This window comes from Notolepis coatsorum (assembly GCF_963971535.1).
Source record: "Notolepis coatsorum genome assembly, chromosome: 1".
NCBI classification, from domain to species: Eukaryota; Metazoa; Chordata; class Actinopteri; order Aulopiformes; family Paralepididae; genus Notolepis; species Notolepis coatsorum.
Window position 1 is genome coordinate 42,116,204 of NC_140165.1, and position 19,751 is coordinate 42,135,954.

Sequence of the window (19,751 nt, forward strand, 5' to 3'; positions counted from 1 at the left end):
GGGAGGGGGGAGGGGGTACAGGTATGGGCAGGATAATAGTTTAGTTTAGTTTATTTATAATTTGTTTACCCAGGGACAGTGCACATTAATCAACATCTTCAGTTTCCACATCAATGTAAATGTGGCAGAATTAACTAATGAGCTAGTTTTCATCTGTAGTCCCTGCCTACCATGCATGTATTTATAGCGTGGGAGGAAACCAGAGTACCTGGAGGAAACCCACGCGAACACAGGGAGAACATGCAAACTTCACACAGAAAGCCCGCCTGGTGGGGTTCGAACCCAGGACCTTCTTGCTCTGAGGCAGCCGTTCTAACCACTATCCCACCGTGCCTTCTATATGTGTTAATAGAAGAAAAATAATTTAATATGGCAAGACAATTAAATATGAATATATATACTAGGAGTGGTTGTCTGAGTGCCCGTCTCCTGGCGCTGACTAAGGTGATGGATGCCTCGGGGTCTTGGCCAAGATTGTAGTGACTGCTCTACATGCACCTCCGAGGCCTTGGATCAGTTATTCACCGCCGTCTGTCCGTGGTCCTGTCAACTGATTAACAGTATTAACAGACTGTTAACAGATTAACAGTCAACGCGGTTTCATTGCTGGGTTAAGTACTTCTATTCTATTCACATAATACGCTTACTTCATATATCTACTCCATTCACATAATATATGCCTACCACTTGTATCTATTGCTATGTCCGCCTACTACAATCTCATGAGCTGTCTAACGCCTGTCCCGTCTCCCTGTCTCCCTATGACTTGCTGTCCTGGAGTGTTGACCGGAGTGTTGGACGTCCCGTGACGAAGGCCGGGATATTGCGACCCCCTCTGCGTGCCCCCCTGTCTCCGGAGGTATCGTAGTGGTGACCGGAGTGCCGGATGTCCCGCGATGATGTCGGGGAGTTTGCGACCCTCTCTGCACCACCCCCTATCTCCCTGTCTCCGGCTGTCCCTGAGCAACGACCGGAGTGTTGAATGTCCCGTGACTAAGATGGGGAGGACGTGACCCTCTTTGCGCCGCCCCTGTGCCTCAAATAGATCCGCTATCAACTCTATCTTTAATCTTTCAAAATGTTCAGTTGCTATCGCTATTAGCTCTATCTTTAATCTTTCAAAATGTACAGTTGCTATTGCATGCACTCATCTGTGTTTCACCACACACATGAGTGCATGCTTACCAACTGTCCGTCTGCAACACTACTATCACCAACATTTTAGAAGGGAGATCCCCCCTTGAATGGCCCTTCTAAGGTTTCTCTCCTCCACACTGCCTGTGGAGCTTTTTTCCCTATTGTTAGGTTTTAGTGAGTTTTTCCTTACCTTCGCGTGGGGTATGTCTGGGAGTGCTTGCGTTCTTTCATTTATTTGCATTCATCTAAAAATGTTTGGACCTTATGGTGTTCTTGTTCTGTTCTTGACTTATTGTTATGTTTTCTTCTTGACTTGTTTAAAGAAGACCTGTACGGCCCATGGGGACATTAACGTGTGTTGTCGGGCCCTATAAATAAATTTGATTTGATTTGATTTGATTAAATCACTAATATACACAAGGTGCAGGTAAGGGTCTGTACCCTAACTGGCATCATATACATCATACTTTATATGTTGTAGTCTGTGCAAGTTTTGGTGGTTAATGGTAAGACATTCCTTTTTTAAAAAAAATTTATTGATCTTTTTCCCCCTCTTTTTTCCTCCGATTTTCTCCCATCCCAATGTTAGTCGTTATGCCAATTCCCAATCCCCTTCCTGGTCGCTGCGCACTTACCCCCCACAGTCGGTCTGGGAGAGTGGAGGCTATCACGTGCTTCCTCCGACACACGTCTAGCCAATCAAACGCTTCTTTTCACCTGGCAGCGCGGACTCTCACTGAGAGGGTGTAACGTGTGGAAGGATCACACTTAGGTCCTATCCGCGCTGAGCAGGCGCCCCGACCGAACTGTAGGAGTCGCTGTTTACAACGACCCGGACCCACCCGCCAGCTTTCCCACCATCTAATACAGCCAATTGTATTAGTGTGAACGGCCAGCCAAGCTGGTGACAACGCCAGAGCTGTGAGCTGGATTCGAACAGGCGAATACAGCGTCTCCGGCGTTGGTGACAAACACAATCTCCGCTACGCCACCTGACCGCCCCCTAATGGTCAGACATTCCTAATAGTTCTTGAGTTCTGCAGCTGTTATTTCTCCAGCTGCTGGCAGCAGTCCGTTGATTGGTGGATTTTGTAATGGATATGATTAGGCTTAGCGAAATGGAAATCAGCAACAATGGTGAATATGATGAATGTCATCATTTAAAAAATTAATATATATATATATATATGTATATATATATATATATAAATATATATATATATATATATATATATATATATATATATATATATATATATATATATATATATATATATATATATATATATATATATATATATATATATATATATTGATCACTGGTCTTAGTACATTTTTGTGAGGAAACAGCCAATCTAATGACACAATGAATGAAGACATTATAATTTATCTTGACTGGATTGAACATAGTTTGTCAAACGATTGCCCTGCTCTATGATGAAAATGTATGTTCGTTTTTAATTTAATTTAAGCTACGTAAAAGCTATGTAAATCCAACTCAGCATAAATTACTGACTGACTGACTGAAGGTTAAACATATGCCTGAACTGTAAACAGAAAACAGTTTTGCACGCATTCATTTAGAGAGTTTAAATATGTCATCCAGTGATGTCATCAAATAACACATAATCCTTTGTGTTGTGTTATTTACAGCTCAATGAAATAATAGAAATTAAAGCAATCCCTATTGCAATACGCACTAGTCTTTTTTCAATCTACATAATTTAATACAACAGCAGCAATTAATACATCACTGGAGTCATATTAAGTCATAATAAATAATGAATCAGCATTGTTTTTTTTGGTGAAGTTCCCATTTAATTGAGCCATTTGGAAGGGTGTGTGTGTGTGTGTGGGGGGGGGCAGACCAGAAGGTCCTGATGGGATACAAACACCATCTGAGACCAGCCTGGTTCCAGAGGCGAGGGAGTCTTGACCACCGCACCGTCTCTGGGCAACACATGGCTGAACAGCCGCTCACACCACCGTAGAGGATGGACAGAAATAGCAATGTGAGCAGCCAAGTGAACCATTACAGATAAGGCTGGGTCACATCTCTACACGCTGGACAGGCCACAGAGAGTATGTCTGAAAAGAAATGTGGATTTCTCTATGGGGGACAGACCTGGGGGGAAAAGTAAATCTGTGCCATGCATTCATGCTGGCTTGACATACAAACGAGTAGGGTGCATGCATAGACTGTAGACACGTCTATATCTGTACAATACATATAGTAGGCTATATCATGAGCATGGAAAACAAAACAAATACATATATTATATTGAGCTTTAAAGGTTTCACATCAACACAGAACAAAGCGAATACAAACATATATATGTTCATAGTTTACCTGCTTAAATCAACATTTTCAAAGATGTTATTTGGCCCACGTGACCTGTCTGTAAAGCTACTTATGTGAATAACACATGTTCAACCAAAGTTCAACACTCAGCAATAACTGTATAATTCCGAGATTGTGATATGTCTTCATGAAAAAAGACTATTCAAATGAATTGTAATCATCTGCCGACTAATGTAGGTGTGTGGGTACAGTGTGTAAACAGGGATTTCACTTTTATTATATTCTATTTTGGACATTCTCTTACAACATAGACCGTAAGGTTCAGGTGGCATATTTGATTTCAAGATCAAATATGGGGCCTTTATTTGAATTATTATTAAGAATAATTTTTAACACAGCAAATTAAGCTCAACATTTGGGAAACGTAACCATATTTCTTATTTACCGATGATGTTCTCTTAGACTACGTTCACACTGCAAGCCTTAGCGCTCAATTCGGATTGAAAATTGGATCAGATTTTTCTTTGTTTGGCACATTATATATATTTCTTTTTAAACATGGCCAAGATCAGATTCCAGTGTGAACTGGCCATGCTCCTGAACTGCATGCGCAAATGAACAATGAAGAAGAGGGATGTACAAGATTGTGACAGATGTCAATCTAGAGTGACATAAAAGTCGGACAAAAGTCGCATGACTGTTCAGACTGAGGTCTGAGATCAGACCTGTATCTGATTTAGAACCACATGTGAAAGTGGCCCAGATCAGATTAAAATAAATCTGATCTGAGTCACATATAAGCAAATAAATCACATTTGGGCCACTTTTGTCTGCAGTCTGAATGTAGCCTACTAATAATCTCTCAGAACAGTCTCTGATGAAATGGATGAAATGCAGGCGGCGCGGTGGTTTAGTGGTTAACACTGTCACCTCACAGCTAGAAGGTCCTGGGTTCGATTCCCACTTGGGGACCAGGTTGCCGTGTTGCCAGTTACCCGGGTGGGGTATCTCCCGGGCCTTTCTGTGTGGAGTTTGCATGTTCTCCCCCTGTGCTCGAAACGTAACCATATTTCTTATTTACCGATGATGTTCTCTTAGACTACGTTCACACTGCAAGCCTTAGCGCTCAATTCGGATTGAAAATTGGATCAGATTTTTCTTTGTTTGGCACATTATATATATTTCTTTTTAAACATGGCCAAGATCAGATTCCAGTGTGAACTGGCCATGCTCCTGAACTGCATGCGCAAATGAACAATGAAGAAGAGGGATGTACAAGATTGTGACAGATGTCAATCTAGAGTGACATAAAAGTCGGACAAAAGTCGCATGACTGTTCAGACTGAGGTCTGAGATCAGACCTGTATCTGATTTAGAACCACATGTGAAAGTGGCCCAGATCAGATTAAAATAAATCTGATCTGAGTCACATATAAGCAAATAAATCACATTTGGGCCACTTTTGTCTGCAGTCTGAATGTAGCCTACTAATAATCTCTCAGAACAGTCTCTGATGAAATGGATGAAATGCAGGCGGCGCGGTGGTTTAGTGGTTAACACTGTCACCTCACAGCTAGAAGGTCCTGGGTTCGATTCCCACTTGGGGACCAGGTTGCCGTGTTGCCAGTTACCCGGGTGGGGTATCTCCCGGGCCTTTCTGTGTGGAGTTTGCATGTTCTCCCCCTGTGCTCGCAAGGCCCCCCCCCCCCCCCCCCCCCCCCCCCATAAGATACACCCAATGGAAAAAAACATGCAGTACAGATCGCTAACGCTGTCGCATCCCTGACGAAGACGGACAGGAGCACTTGTATTGGTCCCCGGGCGCGGCGCACGCTGCAGCCCTTGTCTGCTCCCGGCTGCCCTTGGGAGAAGGGACCACAGGATGGGAAAAGCAGAGAACATTTCATCAGTGACTCAGTGCATGTGTGTGTGTGTTCCTGTGGGTCGCTTGTTAGGAAATCTGCATGACAAATAAAGACTTATTCTTCATGTGTGTGAGGGACTGCATGTATGTGTGTAAGTAAACATGTAAGTAAGTAGGAGGGTTATGAGGACTGCATGTTGTGTGTAACTAGGAGGGATATGAGGACTGCAATGAAAATAACTGGATAAAAAAAAGAGTCTGCGCTGGCAGGTGAAAAGAAGTGGCTGGCTGACTCCGCATGTATCGGAGGGGACATGTGATAGTATCTAACAACCCTCCCTAGACCGACCAGTGGGGGGCACATGCGAGCAACGACCAGGAAGGGGAGGGGGGAATTGTCATGACGACTAAATTGGGATGGGAGAAAAACACAGAAAAACAGGAGGAGAAAAAGTGGATACAAAAAAAGAATATAGTTATAGCTCTACGAACAAGGTGACTCAGTCCTATATTTTAAAGCGTGGCAATGCTAACACAGGGCCATGGCTAATCCCTGGCAGTCAATGAGTTAATTGATGTGTAGCACCTGTGTAGGAAGTGGTAGTTAATTATGTGTGGCACCTGTGTGAAGCCTGATGTGAGGCTATACCAGGTGTACATGAGGGCCATTTTGGCCAACCTGCTCAGTTACAAAGTAGGTAAGTAAGTAAATAGTGAAGCTCCGTAAGTGTTTTGTTAGTCTGTTTAGTATTGTGAGTTATTGTGGAACTCATTGTATATTGTAGGTATAGTGTATTTTTGCTTTGTTATTTTGCTTGTGTCACTGTTTTGTAAAGTAATGTCACCTCTGCACCGTGGGAGGCCGGCGAATAAAACTACACCAAGATAATTTTTCCGACTACGCCATTGTTTGTGGGAGTTTTTTGAGGAGTCTAGAAAGAACCCCGCCACAGCAGGTATGTACAGACAGATGTGTATAAATACACGGTACAAATATATATATCTTCTTTTTTTTCAATATATTGTTGAAAGTAAATGTAATACAATTTTAAAGAAAGGAAAATGTGCATCTTTGATTATGTCCAGCACTTACCCCTAGGCTAGGATCAACTTACCCCTAACCTGTATCAACTTACCCCTAGCATGTATCAACTTACCCCTAGCCTGGATCAACTTACCCCTAACATGTATCAACTTACCCCTAGCCTGGATCAACTTACCCATAGCATGTATCAACTTACCCCTAGCCTGGATCAACATACCCCTAGCCTGTATCAACTTACCCCTAGCATGTATCAACTTACCCCTAGCCTGTATCAACATACCCCTAGCCTGGATCAACTTACCCCTAACCTGTATCAACTTACCCCTAGCATGTATCAACTTACCCCTAGCCTGTATCAACATACCCCTAGCCTGGATCAGCTTACCCCTAGCATGTATCAACTTACCCCTAGCCTGGATCAACATACCCCTAGCCTGGATCAACTTACCCCTAACCTGTATCAACTTACCCCTAACCTGTATCAACATACCCCTAGCCTGGATCAAGAGTTGTTGGTACCCGGTAAGAAGGAAACAGAAACAGGGGTCCTTACTTCACCTCTGAAAAGGGAGGGAAATTAATAATTGTGTCCTGTTTGTGAGCGTGAGCTCCAATGTGTGGTCTCCCTGAGCGTGAGCTCCAATGTGTGGTCTCCCTGAGCGTGATGGATTAAGCAACATAGTGTCCCAGTACAGTGTCCATCTCATTGATTAGTCTGGCAATCTTTGATGGATTTGTATGGTCTGTGACGTCTCTGCCTACAACATTCGATGTCCTGTTTATTTATTTATTTATTTATTTATACATATTTACTTAATAGGGTGCAAGCCCCGAAGATAATCTGTGGTGTTGTTATTATTATTCAGCTTCCGCCATATGTACCTCAACGCAAGCGTAACTTTTTATGCAATTCAACCTAATGCGGATAGACCAGCAAGAGTTACGCGATGACACAACAAAGTGGAATGACCATACCTCAAACCTCAGTTCGAACGGCCGTATCTCATTAACCGTGTACGGTAGAGATGTGGAACTGGCTACACTGATGTACAGTATTTCCTGTCCATATGATGTATATCATGCCAGTTAGGGTACCTTGTGTATGCTGCACCTAGTGTATACAGTTTGCTTTACTCATAGTATATATTCAGATACAAATGATTCATTGCCTATATTTATTGTAACGTATAAAATATAACCGATAGGGCATACAGACCCTCATCTGCACCTTTGTTTATTTTTCTCATGTTTTTATATTCCGATCAAATTGTATTGCCTATATGTTTTTCTACTATTACCCTACCCATACCTGTACCTCCCCTCACCCAACCCCCTCCCCCATGCTGCCTCTACAGAATGATACAGAACTATCTTTAATTTCAAGAAAATGTATAAAGAAAAAACAATTAGACTTTATTTAGTGTTGTTGTTGTTGAGTGGTTGAGGGATAACAGCTTGTGTTGATTGTTAAATAATTGTAATTGACAGATCATTTATATTGCTTATTTATGTTTTGAATGGCAGGCAAAATACGATTTTCTTCTCCCTTCTCCTTTTCACTCATGGAATGTGCAAATTGAGACATGCTTTGATTATGAGACACTTTTTTCTTCCTTTATGGAACTGAACATTGTGCATTACCATGAACAGAACAAATTAAATACAATTATTTGAACACATCCTTTGTGTAAATTGTTTCTATTTGGTTGAAGTAGAATGTAAACAAATGTACACAAATCAAGCACATTAGTCTGGAGAAACTGAAGAATAACTTTATTATAGCAACGTCTCCAACACCACTACCACCACCATCACCACCACCACCATCACCACCACTACCACCACCATCACCACTACTACCACCACCATCACCACTACTACCACCACCATCACCACCACCACCACTACTACCACCACCATCACCACCACTACCACCACCATCACCACTACTACCACCACCACTACCACCACCAACACCACTACTACCACCACCACCACCACTACCATCACCACCACCACCATCACCACCACCACCACCATCACCACCACTACCACCACCATCACCACTACTACCACCACCATCACCACTACCACCACCATCACCACCACTACCACCACCATCACCACTACTACCACCACCACTACCACCACCAACATCACTACTACCACCACCACCACCACTACCATCACCACCACTACCACCACTACCAGGCCTGGACTGGCCATCGGGAGCACCAGGAGTTTTCCCGGTGGCCTGGCCTGCACAGATAAAAAAAAAAAAAAGGATATATAAAAAAAAAGATTATAATCTTTTTATTATTATTATTATTATTATTATTATTATTATTATTATTATTATTATTATTATTATATTTTTTTTGTCAGGCCATTGTTTCTAGTTGTGGCGGCGCGATAGTTAGATAACCTAGGTGGGTGGGGACCAACCAGGGCAGGATTTCACTGTCTGCGACAGAGTTGGAGAACTCTCTGATCTCCCTCTCGCGGATCACACACACACAAATGGAGCCGTGCTGCCGCTTGTGATTGGTGGAGGCGGGACCAGGCGATACAACTGATTGACAGCGGAGGTGGCGAATGGAATGGCAGATGGAACTATGCAGAATAACAGCCAGTGGGACTCGGGAGAGATAGAGCGAAAGTCAATTAACGTTGATGTCAAGATGGACAGTGGAAGAAAGAGAGGGTGGAGGAGAGAGGGATAAAACAAAGAAAAAGAAAGGCCCTTAGGAGATGCTGCTAAATCCGGCAACATTTATCAAATGTTTTCTTGCACCAAGGTCAAGGGACCAGCAGGTTAGTCAGTGATAAAAATAAACATGTGGATGTTAGCTAGCTAACGTTACCATGCAATGCATCATCTCCCCTGTCAAAAGCCCAATGTTAAATCTGCCAAGAAACAAATAAATAATTGAACCCTTGTGTTTGAAAACTAAAGTATTATACTCTTACCATATTAGGTGACTAAATTGACAAACGCCATAAAAAGATTATATGTTGAAATAATTTCCCACTTTATTTTCCATAATTATTTTATTCAACTTCAGCCCTGATCATAACCATTTTAATTTTTTTTTGTAATGTCAGATTAAAAATGAAATACTCCCACTTTTCTGAAAGGAGTTGTTAAATCTGACATTACAAAAAACAATATGTGGTGGTTATGATCGGGGCTGAAGTTGAATAAAGTTGAAAGTAAAAAAAACTCCAAGATAATTCAAATATTACACACCTTTGCCACATATATTAGCTGTAATGTACTTGAGCAGACACGGACACGACTTAGCTTGTAGACGTGTAGTTTATTTCTGATTTACAGTCGTGACCTACGGCAACTCTGTTGGGACACAACGGATGCAGAAAGCGAATCACATCAGTGTGTTAGTGAGATAACACACAGTATGTTACATCTCCCTTCTTTTAGCAAAAAACAATACACAATAACACATGCATGAATTTCCACACCAAACTTTTAAATCAAAACTGCTTGTTTGTTATTTTAAATTATTTCACACTAACTAGATAATCAGACTTTAATTAGAAACCGACTACCCAACTGTAGTACTATAATGACTATAACAATTAACGAAATAACAGTCACTGTGAGAACTTTACTTTAGCTAATGACTTTGCCAATAACCTGAAGATGAGTGTACTTAAAGTGCAAACAGAACAGTCACTTATAGATTCAGTCCATGGCATAATTCACTTAAAGATTGAGTCTGTCTGGATGTTTAACAACTCGGCCCTGCCTAGTAACATTCAGTCCAGGTGGCTGGGCTCGGGTGGGGCTCGGAGGCGGTTTGGGTGGGGAGTGGGGTATTCTAGGAAGAGCTGGAGGTTGTAACTCCTCGGCGGGTGGGCCTAATGTTTCAGTCCACGGTTCTTCCTGTACCCAGCGGCGAGGATGGTTAGCGGCTGGAGTGCTCATGCGAAGATGTTGACTGTTGCGGCGGTACTCTCTATCTCCACAGTCCACAACATAGGAGCGCGGAGCACTGTGGGGTTTCACTATTACTCCAGGGGACCACTTGTCGTTGCCAGGATGCGGCTGCATCCTAACCTCATCCCCAGGCTGAAGAGGAACACGAGAATTGCCTGCACTCTTTTGGTCGTAGTAGAACTTTTGAATGTCTTTGCTCGTGTCCAGCAGATGCTTGACTTTGTGGGGGTCATATCCTCTTGGTGCAAGTAGCTCACGAGCAGCAGGCAGCTTATCACGTGGCCTCCTGCCCATGAGTAGCTGAGCTGGCGACAATCCTACTGTCTCTAGTGGAGTTGTCCTGTAATCCATCAGCGCAAGGTGTTTGTCTGGTGCCTTGCACCAAAGCCTCTTCACAGTTTGCACTGCCCGCTCTGCTTCACCATTTGAATGCGGCATGTGTGGTGAAGATGTTTTGTGTGATATTCCATAGCTCTTGCAGAAGTCCTTAAATTCCTCTGAGGAGTATTGTTGACCGTTGTCTGTGCGAAGAGTGGCAGGGATGCCATGTCTGCAGAACTGAGCTTTCAGAGTCTCTATTGTGGTGCGGCTTCGCATGTCTTTCAGTACATCTACTTCAATGAATTTTGAGTAGTAATCCACAAGTAGGATGTACTACTTGCCTTCGAACTCGAACAGATCTGATGCTACCTCTTCAAATGGCAGCTCTGGTGGTTGAGTTGGTTTGAGGGGTTGTCTGGGCAGCTTGTTTTGAAAGTCTGCACACTTGCTACAGTTTCTGACCATTTCTTCAATTTCTGCACTCATGCCTGGCCAGTATAGCACTTCACGTGCCCGCTGTTTGCTGTTCACCATGCCTAGGTGAGACTGGTGTATGAGCTTTCGCATGTGCTCACGCATGGTGGGGGGCACCACTATACGCAGTCCTTTATAGATGATTCCATCAGACAGCACCAGCTGACTTCTTGAGTCCCAATATGGCTGAACATGAATGGGCACTTCCCGTCTGTGTTCAGGCCAGCCGTGGTGAATTGTTTGCTGGAGACCGATTAGTTCTTCTTTTGTGCTGTCTTGCAGCTCTGTGTACTTCTGGTCACTTACTGCAACATAGTTGAGCATGGAGACACACTCTAGTCCGCTTAACTCAGGTGTGCTATCTGGGAGCTGTGCTCTGGATAGTGTGTCGGGCAACTCCATGTCTTTCCCTCTTCTGTACTTGATTGTCAAGTCGTACCACTGCAGCGAGAGACGCATTCTCTGGATGCGCATGGGAGTGGCCAGCAGTGAGTTTTTTTTAAATATCTTCGAGTGGCTTGTGGTCATTGTACACTGTGACATGTGCTCCAAAAATGTAGTTGTGAAACTTGATGCATGCGTGCACGATGGAGAGCATCTCCTTCTCAATTTGCGCATAACGCGTCTCTGCGTCAGTCTGTGACCTCGAGGAGAATGCTATGGGATGACCGTCCTGGAGTAGGACAGCTCCTAATCCACTGCTGCTTGCATCACTGTGTATTTCAACAGGCTTTGCAGGATCAAAAAACTTCAGCACTGGAGGATGCGTGCACAACTCCCTGAGCCTGTCAAAGGCTTGCTGCTGAGCTGGCTGCCATGCAAACTCCACGTCATTTTTGAGAAGCTGACGCAGCGGGGCATCCACTTCACTGAGGTTCGGTATGAACTTTGACAAATTAATATGTTACAAAGCCCACAAAGCGTTTGACACCGTCTTTGTCTGTTGGTGGCGTCATGTACCAAACCACTTCCACTTTTGCGGGGTCTGGCTGTAGACCAGCAGCTGTTATCAGATGTCCCACATACGGCACTGATGCTTGGCGGATGTGACATTTGTGGAAGTTGAGTCTCAGATTGTAGCTTGTAGCTCTTTCCGCCACTCTGCAGAGGATTGCATCGTGCTCCTGGACTGTGGGGGCTGCTATTAGGATATCATCCATGACACTTATTGCTCCAGCTATGCCCTCAAGCATCTCATCCATGATGCGCTGGAAGATTTCTGGGGCGCATTTTATCCCGAATGGGAGTCTCAGCCATCTAAACCTTCCTATCAGAGTATTAAAGGTTGTTAGAAAGGATGAGGCTTCATCCAGCTCTATCTGCAAAAATCCTGATTTAGCATCTAACACTGAGAATACTTTAGCATTAGTGTTGTGAAGGGCCAGATTAAACCGAATATATATATTTATTTATATATATATATTTAATTGTATTTGTATATTCTCTAATATTCCCTGATATCCCTTGTATATTCCTTGTACAATATGCATTGAATATCCATTCTAGCCTACTGAACATCCCATAATAGTCTCCATTCTACTATTGGTCGAGACCTTGGTGCCAGGCTGCCATACCCCTCAGACCCAGTTCAAACGTACCGCTCGACATGTACGAACAAGTCCTAGTTCCGCGTAGGAATTTGGCTACCGCACCACTAATGGGACTATTTGTTCATAGTGCGTATATATACTGCGCTACTAAAGTAGGACTTTCTTTTCAGTCCAGTTTCTTACCCTCCAATAGAGTCACAGACGTAAAGCCTCCCCGCGATGCCACGTGTGGGAGTAAGGCCAAGTTCGCCTACCATCGGTATTGAGACATCGTGTATATTAATATTTGAATAGTCATATTTGGCACTATATCGTCGAGTTGGACGTAGTCTATTAAGCTAATAATAGTCTGTTAATATATAGTGCTTCGTGCGGTGAGAATACTACCGTAGTCAGTACCCCATCGTTTCGGGCAGAGAACTGGCTGCTTACCCAGGGTGGTTGACCCTATGTGAAGCTGCACCCGAGGAGCCCCAGAGCCGACGAGCGAGTGGACCTGTATACCGGATTATTCTGCCGACGACAGCCCGCCTTCCCAGGCACGGATTATGCTTTGGATACTTTGATTATTCTATGGATAAAGACCCCCGACACTACCGTGTGTTGGAACCCCCCCCCTGGAGAGGACACAAGGTGAGGAGACGCTCTGCAAGACGAGGTCTCTCCACATCTCTCCCCCGTGGACCGGAGAGAGCCGGCCCACAAAGAGTCCACCTGCTTTCATCTGTGGTCCAAGGATCGCCGGCGCATTGAACGGCACTACAGTGGGTTCTCCTGGGATACCCTTGGCCGGACGAGGCAGCTGGATTCTACCCCCCCCCCCCTCCTACTCCTGTCGGCTTACAAGCGACCGGATTAACCCCCTCTAGTGTATCCAGCCTATAATCATTAAAGTATCATTGCTGTTATTCCTTAACTATTCCAGGTCGTATATTTACCACCTGCGCCTTCAGAGATTGGACATTATCTATTGATATACCGACGAATACTCCTTGCCATAAAAGTGCATACTATTTCAATTCATAAATGTAATTAAGTGATTAAGTGTTTAGTCTACACACCATCGCTGTGTAGGCAATAAAGACTTGTTTCTAATTCGTACATTTGTGTTGGATCCGTTTCATCTACGTGAGAGTGTTCATGATGATATATTTATGCCGTGTACTGGGTGGCCGAATATTAAGTACAAAGGTAGTGGTAGTAAGTATCATATCTAGTAATACAGTCAGGGAATTGTACCCCTCAGTTACAATTAGGTATTCTTCAAACGACCTCTACGGTGCGCATTGGGTGGTGTTCCCTTTTTATGACCTGATTTAAATCACTCCGATCTATGCAGATTCTTATCTTGCCGTTACGGACTACGGCTACCATAGAGCTAACCCATTCTGTGGGCTGTTCAACTTTGGTGATGAAGCCATCTTTCTCCATCTCATGTAGCTTTTCTACAATTTTTTCTCTGAGCGCAGCTGGCTGTCGACGGACAGCGTGGACCACACCCTTGGCATCTTCATCCAGTTTGAAGGTGTATTTTCCTGGCAGGGTGCCTGTGGTACGTTGTAGCTCTGGAAATTCATCCAGACCAGCTGGTATGCTTTGTGTTGTGGTGGCTACACTGCTTCGAAGTGAGTCAAGACGAGCAATAAAGCCTAAAGCCTCTGCTGAAGCTCCACTATTTCAAATTCAGCGCTCACTTCACACTTTTTGTATGCCATCTGTAGATCAACTGCAGCTACAGGCTTAATCTTATGATTGGTATACGAGCGGAGTACTCTACTAGAGCGGTTTAGCTCACCTGAGTGCATTAGTGACTGATAGCTGTCTACGGTTAGTGTATTACACTTAGCGCCTGTGTCGATCCTAAACGGCACTTGCTGAGACAGTATTTTTAGGTCTACTGTCCATTTATCCTTCTCTGGGTTATCTGTCTGTGCCAGATTTATGTTCAGAATTTCGTCATCCTGATCTGACTCAACACTCACAGCGCTAACTGCACGCCTGCGACACACTGCCATCCAGTGGTTGGGTTTGTGACAGTAGGAACACTGAGCCTTTAGCTGGGCACCTCCCCGTGTTCCACTTGTGCTGGGGGTCCCTCCCACAGCTCGCGCAGTTTCCTTGTTGGTTTTCCGGAGCCTTCCTCTGATACACAGGTTTTTTCTGTCCCTCATTGTACATTCTCTTATTTTGCACTGTGTATTTTGGCTTAACAGATACTGCTGAGACTTGTGAATCCTCTTCTCTGACGATTCGTATCTGTTTCTGTGACAATTCAAACTGTTGGGGAATTTCGATAGCTTTAGGTAGCGTCAGCGCCTCCCCTTTATCTAACAGTTGTTCTTGGACCCGTTTTTCTCGAACTCCCGCGATGATTCCATCGACCAGCATGTCGTCGGGGTTGGGGTACTCACAGTCCATGAGAATGAGTCTCAAATCTTTAATAAAGTTGTCGAAACCTTCACTTGGTCCTTGCTTCCTTTGCCTGAAACGGTGCCTGGCTATCCGCTTGTTTTTTCTTGGCCTGATGTAGTTGGCAAACTTATCCAGCACTTTAGACGGATCTGCTTTCTCGCCGTCAGCCCAGGCCAACGTCTTGTATATTTCTCTGCCTTGCTCGCCGACCCACGTACCTAGCCAGCCAGCTCGCTTCTTAGCTGTTAGCTCCGAGAGCGGACCCTCAAAGACGAACTCGACGTGACTTCTGAATCTCCCAAACTCCTGATACAAATCAGAAGCCTCCCAGTCAATCTTGGGGTGTTCAAAGTGCGAGTATGCCATTTTCTCTTATTTTATTTTCGCTTCTGACACCATGTAATGTACTCGAGCAGACACGGACACAACTTAGCTTGTAGACGTGTAGTTTATTTCTGATTGACAGTCGCGACCTACGGCAACTCCGTTGGGACACGACGGATGCAGAAAGCGAATCACATCAGTGTGTTAGTGAGATAACACACAGTATGTTACATTAGCTACAAACATAATCGATGCAAAGTTATCAAAAAAATAAGAATCTGATCAGACACAAGGGTTAAGTTGTTGTTCCCTTTCTAATTTCCTTAAAAACATCTAGTCTAGTTAATGTGATCAATATTATTTGACAATTGATGCTTTTTGTTGGAAATTTCAGTCAGTGAGCTCATACTGTACTTTGAGCTCATAATTTTATAGTTAAAATGATTGAGACAACGCAATCTTCTGTCTTCATTGTGCATGCATATGTGTGCTCACCACACGCGATACATGTGTCACACTATTCTGGCAGTGGCTACTGTTATTATAGTATTGTTAATGAAAGGTCTGTTATTTAATGTTTGTGTAAAGGGATATTTAAACTTTTGATGGGTAGTGGTGCATCAGTAAACTGAATCCCTATTCATTCAGTATTGTGTATTGTGCTCTTGCTCTGTTTGAATAGGTGGAGAGAGTGGTTAAGTGTATTATAATAGTAAATAGAAAAATATGTTGTGCTCTTGCTTTGCTAGTAGCATTGCTAGTGCCACAGCCGTTTTATTTGAGGTTAATAACAGTACATTGTACTAAGCAATTGTTGGCTCATTAGTTTGTGATTCACATGCACTAAAATTCACCAGAATGCAGGAAATTAAGTCTTTGTAACAAAACATTTCCTGGTGGGGGACTCCCAGACCCCCGCTTAAAAAGTGGCCTGACTGGGGCGATATTTCGCGCTATATCTCCCGGTATGAATGATCTCCCCAGTCCGGCCCTGACCACTAACACCACCACTACTACCACCACCATCACCACTACCATCACCACCACCACTACTACCACCACTACCACCACCAACACGACCACCACCACCACTACCACCACCAACACCACTACTACCACCACCACCACTACTACTACCACCACCACTACCACCACCAACACCACTACTATGACCAACACCACTACTACCACCATCACCACCACCACCGCACTACTACTATTACCACCACCACCATCACTACCAACACCACCACTACCACCACCAAATCAAATAAAATCAAATAAAATGTATTTGTAAGGCCCGACAACACATGTTAATGTCCCCATGGGCCGTACACGTCTTCTTTAAACAAGTCAAGAAGAAACATCACAATAAGTCAAGAACAAAACAAGAACACCATAAGGTCCAAATTTTTTTTAATAAATGCAAAATAAATAAATGCAACACTCCCAGACATACATCACGCGAAGGTAAGGAAAAACTCACTAAAACCTAGCAATAGGAAAAAATGCACCACATGCAATGTGGAGGAGAGAAACCTTAGAAGGGCCATTCAAGGGGGGATCTCCCTTATTAGATGTCGGAGATAGTAGTGTTGCAGTAAAAACAGTTGGTAAGCATGCACTCATGTGTGTAGTGAAACACAGATGAGTGCATGCGACCACCATTACCACCACCACTACTACTACTACCATAGTACCACCACCACCATCATCACCGCCACCAACACCATCACCACCACCACTACCACCACCACCACCACCACCACTACTACTACTACCACCACCACCACTGCCACTACCACTACCACCACCACCATCACCACTACCACTACTACCACCACTACCACTATTACTACCACCGCCACTACTACCACCACTATTACCACTACTACCACCACCACTACTACCACCACCACCACTACTACCATCACCACTACTACCATCACCACTACTTCTACTTCTACTACTACCATCACCACTATACTACCACCACCACTACCACTACTCCCATCACCACCACTTCATCTCATGATGGTGTTATGTGAACTGATATGGCACAACGCCACAGCCCTTTGGGCTGATTACAATAACCTGTTGTCATGCCAACCGAGATGCCTGTGATCGAACGCTATGAATTTAATGAGGGTTGTATATTGAGACTGTGATTTATGGTAATGCCACTGACTCTTGCAACTTTTTTTCTCTCAGACGTTTCTAATTTAAAAAGATAAGACCAGTCGAGGGAACAATTTATCACCTCAGCTGGGCTTCGATATTTTAAGTGGTCGTGTTTGTCAAAGTTAAAACTACAATTTCTAAAAACCTTTTCCTCTCCCTTTGTGGCTCTGTTCACACGTGAAGCGAGTGCAAGGAACGAGGTGACAGAGAGAACCAATTTTGTTTACTAATATGTCATGCAAATGTGTAGTTGCTGTCGCTTAATTATGCAGTCTGAAAAAATCGTAAAGCGATCCAGCAGAATTCGTGTCAAGTCGTACTCGGAGACGCACATACTGGTAGAAACGACTAAACACTACTGATCATAGCAAGCTATCAAAATGTATTTCCCAAGGATCTATTGATGTTAATAGTATGTCAATGGCTACGTTCACACTGCAAGTGAAAGTGGCCCAAAATGTTTAACAATTTATTTTTACACATATGTGACTCAGATCTGATTCTTTCATGACAGTGTGAACATCACAAATCACATGGAATCTGCACTTTTCAATTCTGATTTGGGCCACTTTCATATGTGGTCCTAAATCAGATACAGTTCAGATTTTTTTGCAATGTGACCTGAGCAGTCATGTGACTTTCATGCAACTTTTACACCACTCTAGATTTACATTTGTCAAACATTTTTATGTCCAACTTCTTTATTAAAGATCAGATCTCAGCAATATATCTGAATTGAGCACTAAGGCTTACAGTGTGAACGGAGCCAATATGTTACAATTCTACACGTGGCTGCTTCATAGGCCCAGTCGGTGATCCCAACATAAACAAATGGTTTATTTTTGGTTTTATAATGCTTAAGAAATAAGATGAAATAAGAACAAAGATCTGTTTTCATTCTCTAGTTAATCGTCTGATCTCTTGATACGAGGAGTAACAATAGACACCGGTTCAATATGCGTATGTATCCGCTGTATTCTGTGACTGTTAAAGGTTTGTTTACGTCGGTCATGGCCATAAACACTGGAGTAAAACGAATCCATATTCTAATGTATTAATTAACCGGTTAAAGAAAGATCCGAATAGCTTACAAAGTCAATGGGGTCACGCTCCTCCTGCCTGTAGTACGAGCTGACTGAGGCGAGCCGGAATTGAATTTGTGTGGCTCTGTGGAGTAAATTCCAATGAGCCTCAGTCAGCTAGCTCGTACAGTAGGGTGACCCCATTGACCTTGCATTGGTCTGTGTCCAACGAGCCGGAGCTAGTGTAGCCTGTCTCGTATTGCCATCTCTGCGTTGTGTTAAAGTTTGACCCCTGTTAAGGGATTGCCCCGAGTGAGTCTCGAACCCGGGTCTCCCGCGCCGCGGGCGACATCGCAGACCACTATACCAAGAGGTGAATTGACCTTTTGGTAACATGTCTGAATGCTTTTTTTATGGGTGGATGAGTTTACTTGCAGTACCGCTACGTGCCACAGTCACTTCACAACACTTGAAGTCCATCGTGACTGTGGATATACTCACGGACCTCCGTTACACTAGCATAAGGAGCAGCATGTGCTGTGCAGAGAAAAGGACTCTACCAATCGACATCGTCATTGGATATGTAGCAAGGATGGCCTAGGGGTAAAGAGGCCGGCAGGCAACCGAAAGGTTGCTGGTTTGATCCTCGCCCACTGACGGGAGACGGAGGGTGTATTCCAGCTGTGAGCTGGTGACATCTGCGATGCCCCACCATCCTGCCTTGAGCAAGGCACTGAACCCCAAAACTGCTCTGTGTGGGGGATTGTGTGTATGTGTAACTAGGAGAGATAATGCAAAAAGACTAATTCCAATTCCAACATTCACAATAAAGTAAATGTTGCTGGCGTTCCAAACACCAGAAATATCCCTTTAAGTAACACTATGTTGTGGCCATGTGTCAGTAGCTAGTGGTAGTCTAGGACTAGGCCAATAAAGGAATCCCACCACCCAATTTGGTAATTGTCCCTACCTCAAGCCCAGCCCTCTTTCCATGATCCACTGATGACAACTGTTGCTTCTCTCGGACAAATAAGCGGCAGTTGTGACTGGAGGATTGGGAAAAGAGGCCAGGGTTGGAGAAGTTAGTATAATATAATGTAAAATAATATGAATAATAATTTAAACAAAGTCAACACAGTTTTAAATGGGAGCTTTTCC